The following is a 6,856-nucleotide window of genomic DNA, read 5'->3' as shown; positions in this document are numbered from 1 at the left end:
TGATCCCAATTTTTCTTTTAAGGCATTCACTAGAAAGCAGACAAGGTTGTTCCAAAATGAATTTCCTGTGTCATAGGAAATCACAGATGCTTAGAAGGAAAAAACCAGCTCTGTTCACATAGAGCCTGCTCAGGATTAAACATTCTTTCATAGCCAGAGTCATCAGACCTCATGTTCCATGTTCCCAAAGCCAGTTCAGTTTTTTTTTTTTTTTCCTTTTTTGAATGTGGACTCTTGCTGAAATTCCCAGTTTCATGGTTAGGAGGAGCTGGGCATTGTGGCACATGCCTTAAATCCCAGCACTGAGAAGGCTGAGGCAATAGAATCAAGAGTTCAAGGCCAACCTGGGCTACAGAGTGAGTTTGAGGCCTGCCTGAGGTGTATTAGTGAGACTAGTCTAAGAAAAGAAAAGTTAGGAAAAAGTAGGCACCAAGCTGGGAATTTCACTGTGTGCACTGGGGCATCTGTGGCTGTCTATGCATGTGGGAGCTTGTTCCTGTGAACATGTTCCTGTGCAGACCTAAGCAAGGTACTTCAGGGAGACGCTCAAGCTTTGAACAACTTTCTTGCAAATGCTGGAGTCTTTCTATTCAATTGACTGATCAAGCCTTTCTCTTCAATGGAAGGCAAAGCTCTTCTGTTCCAGAAAAGCCCCACAGACTGAATAGATCAGAGTTGATCGTCAGGATTAGAGGGGAGAAGCCATCGCCCCAGGCGCGTTACTGATCACTTTCTCTCTAGTATTCCTGGCTCTTGTGCTTCTTGGCATGAAAATGCTTCAAGTGGGAGTTGGTCCTGCTTTTGTCCACTAAAATACAGGGTGATTTTCCCAACAAAAAAGGGGGGGTGGGCAGAGAGATTTCTCAGTAGAATAAACGCTTGCCTGGCAAGTGCAAGGGCCTGAGTTCAATCCCCAGTTCTGTAAAAAAAAAAAAAAAAAAAAGAAAAGAAAAAAGAAAAAGAAAAAGAAAAAGCTACACATATCAAATTAGTAGCATTGTTTGAAATTCACAGCCTGGATTGAGAATTATGGCAAGTAAGCTATGTTTAAAACTGTGTACCATGCAAGTAACAGTGTTCCTAACTCCAAGTGAATGAAAACAAGGGTGACTGTCCAAGGGGACCTGATATCCTGATGCCCTGTTTTAGGGGAGCTGAGTTCTGGGAGGTCAGTAGGGACTGAAGTCCCCAGTGGGTGGGGACCTGGTTTGTGGGTAGCTTTTTGGTAGCTCCATGTCCTCCAAGAGCCTTGTGCTCTTATCGGTAGGGCTTTATTTACTTATTTTTTGGGACTGGAGATTGAACTCAGGACCCTGCGCTTGCCAGGCAAGCATTTATTCTGCTGAGCTATCTTCCCAGCCCCTAGGTGGGGCTTTTGGATGGTGACTGGGTTTTAGGATCTTACAGCTGATCTCCTAACTTGCTGTTAGGAGCTGGCATCTGGTTGGAAGAGGCGGGTTCCTGGGCTTGTGGAGACTGGAAAGGTTTGCCTCCCTCTAGGCTCCTCCCATGACACTGCGCCTGGGACACCCTGAGGCCCTTCCACCATGCTTTCTGCCTTGGAGTAAGTAGGTCCTCTATGGACTGAAACTGTTACAAACTGGGAGTCAAAAGAAAGCTCTCCTTCTTCGAGTTGTAGGTGTTGGCTATTTTGTCCCATTGACAAAGAGACTAAGACCGTTACCTAATTATAGCCTTTGATTCATGACTACTTAGTGTCTACTATATGCTGGCGGCTACACAATATTTTAGAAGCTGAGGGTACAACAGAAAGTGACAGCCAAGTCCCTGCTCTTCCTGAATTTACAGCCACATAAGAATGGAACAACTGGTATTCCTGACAATGGAAAGATTGTCCGCTGCTAAGTGCAAAGAAGAGAAATAAGGCAGGATGAAAGTGCAGTTGGGGGTGCTCATTTACATTGGACAGGGACAGTGTCTCTCATAGATGCATTTGCGTAGGGACCTGCATCATTGCTGGAGCAAGTCTTGTGGAGGGACATCCTTCTAGCTCAAAGGAATGGTCTTGGAAGACGGACCTGGCAGCGGGTCTGTGGGCCAGCAAGGAGCCGAAGAGGCTAGAGCTACAGGCACCAGGGAGCAGTGGTGGGTGAGGGGCCAGAGAGTTGTTTGGACCAAGATCAAGTAGTAAAGCCATTGGAGATTTTGAGCAGCGGGATGATGTGGTCTAATGTAGGTTTTATTTTTTTATTTTTTTATTTTTTTCTAATGTAGGTTTTAAAAGGATTATTCTGGCTGCTGAAGGTGTCTAATAGACTATAGTAAGGTGCCAGAGACAGCAGGAGGCAGGAACCTATTGCAAGAGTCCAGGTAAGAGAGATGGTGGCTGAATTAGGAAATGGTGGGACATAGCTAGTTCCCCATGAAAGTAGTTCATAGGAGCGCCAACAGAACTTCCTGGTGGATTGTGGATTATGAGACAGAAAAAAAAGAATTAGAGGTGATCCAACCTCTTTCTCAAGCAAGTAGGAGAATGGGTTTACTATTTACTTGACTGGGAGGGAGCAGATTTGGGAGGACATGAGAAATGGATTTGGACATGGTGGGTTTTGTTTTTTGTTTTGCTTGAGATAGGGTTTCACTGTGGAGCTCAGACTGGCCTCAAGTTTGTGAGCTTACTGCCTCAGCATGTCAAGTGCTGAGATTACAGGCAAGTGCCACCATGTCTGGCAAAAGGTTCATTTGAAGTCTGATTAGACAACTACCTGGTACCACTAGGTACCTGCACTGATCAGACATTTGGTCAGTAATGCATGATAAGAGCCTAGAGCTCAGTAAAACAGATGAGGTATTGCCGGAGGCTGTGGTGGAATCTAAAGACTCAGTGCAGTCTTTTTTTTTTTTTTTTTTTTTTGCGGAACCAGAGATTGAACTCAGATCCTTGCGTTTGCCAGTCAAGCGCTTATCCTACTGAGCCATCTCCCCGGCCCCTCAGTCCAGTCTTTTATTTTTTATTTATTTTATGCAGGGTCATGCTATGCAACTTGGACTTGTAGTGATCCTCCTGTCTCAACCTCCCCAGTGCTGGGATTACAGGCGTGTGCCACCATGCTTGGTTTTGGGACTGGCACATCCCACCTGGGGTTCCCAGGCAGGTATGGCATGTGGTACCAGGGATTGGATGGGGTCTTTGTGCTTGTCAGGCAAGTGCTTAGACAGGTGAGCTATCTCCCCAGCCCTGGCTCAGTGCATTCTTAGCTTCCATTTTACTCTCAAGAGATGGACGGGAGGTCTTTCTTTCTTTCTTTCTTTTTCTTTTTCAGTTTTTGGCCGAACCGGGGATTGAACTCAGGCCCTTGCGCTTGCTAGGGAAGCACTTATTCCACTGAGCTATTTCCCCGGCCCTTCTTTTTTGTATTTTTAATACAGGGTCTCACTACACAGATTGGATTTATAGTGATTCTCCTGTTTTCAGCCTCCCAAGTGCTGGGATTACAGTTGTAAACCACCATGCCCAGTCTCAATCCCTGTCTCAGCATGCCCTGAGGGCGGGGCCGGCACTGCATGCCAGGGATTGAACCTGGCCTCTGTGCCTGCCTAAGCAGGAGCTTTAGTCCGCTGTGCTATCTGGTCAGCCATGGGCCGTCTTTAGAACCTTAGAGCCTTGGAGCCTGTGGAGCCTTAGGGCATGCTTGGAGTCAGGGATCATAGGGACTATGGAGTACCTCTATGCCCTTGTTAGGTCTAGCCCGAGACTCAGTTCTTCACAAATCTTTGCTAGGAGCCTACAGCATACTGTGCCTCATGGCATACGTTGGGTATACATGCAGTGGAGAACAAGCCACTTTGGTTCACAAAATGCTTGTCTTCACAAAATGTTTCTGAGGGGTTTAGGTCAAGAGAATGCAGGTTTTAGTACAATGGATCAGGGGTCATTTTGGGGTGCTGTGGGACACAAAGGTGTGGCATGGCAACCTTTCTTATAATCAGAGAGAGCTTCCCCGAGGACATGTTACATAGGTTTCCCCTTAAGGGTGACTAAGGAAGCTGGGTAAAGGGGTGAAAGGGTGGGGGGTGTTCTAGGAGAGACAACAGCATGGGGGCAAAGGGAGTTTGCTCAGAAGGACAAAGGGAAGGCTGCAGTCTGAGACTCAGGACACTAACTGTGACCTATGGGTGTGTCCACATAGTATGAGGCGGGGAGGGGAGGCAGGGCCTGCGTCCGTTTTGCTTACTCTCAACTCTGTGGCAGATACTCCCTGGAGAGCTATCACTTTGATGGAAATGAGGAACAAGATGCCAAAATTTTAAAGGAGGGGAGAGGGGACGGGAGAAAACAAGGTGAAGGATAGTTCTGAATGGGATGGATCCTGGGGAGGACAAACAGCAGCTGTAGAGGGGGACATTACAGGAGTGGAAGTTCAAAGTGGTGATCCTGTTGGCAGAATGTGTGTGCTGAGCAGTGTGTGCTCTCAGGAAGGACCTGGGATCTGTGTCGAGGCACCGATTGCTGGCATCCTATGCATTTGGGACTGGATGTGTGCGATGGGATGTTCTCCCTTTGTGTTGCTGTGCAGAACTCTGGAATGCACACCGTGCAAGTACCTGCCTGCAGGAAAGGGATTTGCACCCAGCCTGTGCTGAAGCGCACATGCCTTGTGAGGCGTGTGCTGTTGGGACAGTGTCTACACACTCAATCTCAGGCAAGAGACCGAGGGACAGCATCTCACACTGAGTGAGCTATGGGTTGCTCAGATTTGAAGAGGGGCTGGGCTCATTTGGCACAAGGCAGCCATGCACGTATTTGTCAAGTGAACAAGCATTTTGGTTGTATCAGTCATTTAAGAAATGTATAGGTTCGATGAAAAAGTTTGGACTAGATATTTTAAGAAGGGCCGGGGAGATGGCTCAGTAGAATAAGTGTTTGCCTGGCAAGCACAAGGGCCTGAGTTCACAGCCAGGCACCAATATCTATTTAACAAATCAAGGGGCTTATATCCTGTGATGGAGTTGAGCAGGCCCTCTACTTCTAAGTTACAAACATTTCCTGAGCATCTCAGCACTCAGGCAAGACCTGGGCTTTGCTTCAGGGACTCAGGTTTCCTTCCCTCTGAGGAACCTTAATCTGGATGCTGCAATTAAAGCTTAATTATGTGTTATTTTCTGTTGTTCTTTAATTGTTGCATGGACATTCATTCACCTCCAGGGTGGCTGCAATCCTGTCCCAGGGACTACACTGAAGTGCTTGACAACAAATGGAAACATGGACACCAAGCTCTGTGTGGACTGGATTTATTCCTTTATTTGAATCTCATATTCCAATCCACCATTTCTGGAAAAGAGGAGGCTTTGTGCCTTAATGTAGCTGCTGCTGTTCTACACCTTGTTCCTCCTAGTGAAAAATGGTACTCTTTCCTTCAGGATGACAGTTGAAAGGCAGAAGGGGGCTTTTGCCAATTATTCCACAACAGCGGCCACCAAGACACTTCAACAGGGTGCTACTGACTTGTTAGCCACTCTTCGCCCTCAGGGGCTGTCTTGTTCTTGCCAGTAGGAAGCCCTTCCCCCCAGTTGTGACTATCAAAAACGTCCCCAGACATTGCTCAGTGTCCCCTGAGAGCAGAATCAGCCATCGTACAGGAATTTTGGTTGCAGGTAGTTTTCTTCTTTGGCACATGTGGGAGATGGAAGCGGGAGGTGCTGCCAGTGCTGATCGTCTAGGTGCCGTCTCTGTGTTGTGCCATCTTATTACATCTTCCAGATAGAGTCGCGAGTGTGCTGACCGGCTAGGTCAGCAGGGCCATCGGGTTTGCCCTCACAGGAGAAGCAGCAGGCCTTAAATTGGACTGCGCTTTCAAAAATTAGGTCTGCTACTATTTTAAAAACTTTTTTAGGTGGGGAGGAGATTACTCTTCTATTCATTAAATTCGCTTAGTATAAATATACACAGTATGCCCTCACATATAGACATCTCAGGCCCAGTACTACCGTTGAGGCTCTGGTTTTATCTAGGAAAAACACAGAGCAACACAATGGAACAGCTTCAATTCTCCTTGTTACAAATTATCCAAAAGCCGGCCTAACGGTGCCAAAAGCAACCAGTATTGTTTACATAAGGGTTGAAGGCTAATAGTTAACTTTCTCCCATTTAATTACAGAAATGGTAAATAACGCCTCACTTTACAACTACAAACGAGGGCAATGTCTTAAAGTGGGGAAGAAAACACTCTGGAGCAAATGGAAAGGTTAGTTTTCCTCCCTCCCATCATCCCGTCCCATCTCGCGCTACCGAGGCCTCCGGTCCCTGTCGCCCGCCCGCCCGCAGCTTTCTGGCTTCCTTTCCCGCCCTGGGGCGAGCTCGGCCTCTCTCGGAGAAGCCTGTCCCAGAGCCAGGCCTGGAAAAACAACAGCGAGAAACTTTGGCAGGGTTTGCAGCTCAGTGGGAGAAAAAAAAAAGCACACCCTCAACTTGGCTCCCGGCTGCAGCTGCCGGTTCCGATCTAGGGGCGGAGGAGGGGGGGTCACCACTGGGTCAGGCTCAAGTGCGCATGTGCCTGGAGGGGCCGGGCACTTATTGAGCGCCACTGTCTACCTAGAGTGCGCTTCCCGGTGCGCGGAGGTGAGGTGGGGCGGGGTGGGCGCACCGGCTGGGGCGCGCGCCGAGCGCCCGGCGGGGGTGGGGGGGATGGGGCTGGGGGGCGTGTCTCCAAGGCGGGAGGGCGGGCGGTTCCGCGGCTCCCTTCCCGGGCGCGCGATCCGGGCCGGGTTGTGGCCGCGGCCGCGTACGTGAGCGCTGTGTCCCGGGGAGGGAGGGAGGGAGGGAAAGAGGGAGGCCGGCCAGGTGGGCGCGAACTGAGCCCGGCGGAGGGCGGGCAGCCGAGCGAGCGGCCGCGCC

General features: G+C 49.0%; 1 protein-coding gene across 2 annotated transcripts in view; it reads left to right on the top strand.

Moving 5' to 3' along the window:
- Positions 1 to 6,497: 6,497 nt before the first annotated feature.
- Znf395 (zinc finger protein 395) overlaps positions 6,498 to 6,856 on the top strand; it is a 36,949-nt gene continuing 36,590 nt past the window's right edge. The window contains exon 1 of one of the 2 annotated variants that reach the window (XM_004630697.2): positions 6,498 to 6,580. The gene's annotated coding sequence lies outside the window, so the exon portion shown is untranslated. Of the gene's footprint in view, positions 6,581 to 6,722; positions 6,744 to 6,856 lie in introns of those variants that run through there. The other variant, XM_023714684.1, reaches the window with a different exon arrangement.

Source organism: Octodon degus, unplaced genomic scaffold, assembly GCF_000260255.1.
Source record: "Octodon degus isolate 3935 unplaced genomic scaffold, OctDeg1.0 scaffold00036, whole genome shotgun sequence".
Classification (NCBI taxonomy): Eukaryota; Metazoa; Chordata; class Mammalia; order Rodentia; family Octodontidae; genus Octodon; species Octodon degus.
This window is presented reverse-complemented; position numbering and strand designations above follow the sequence as displayed.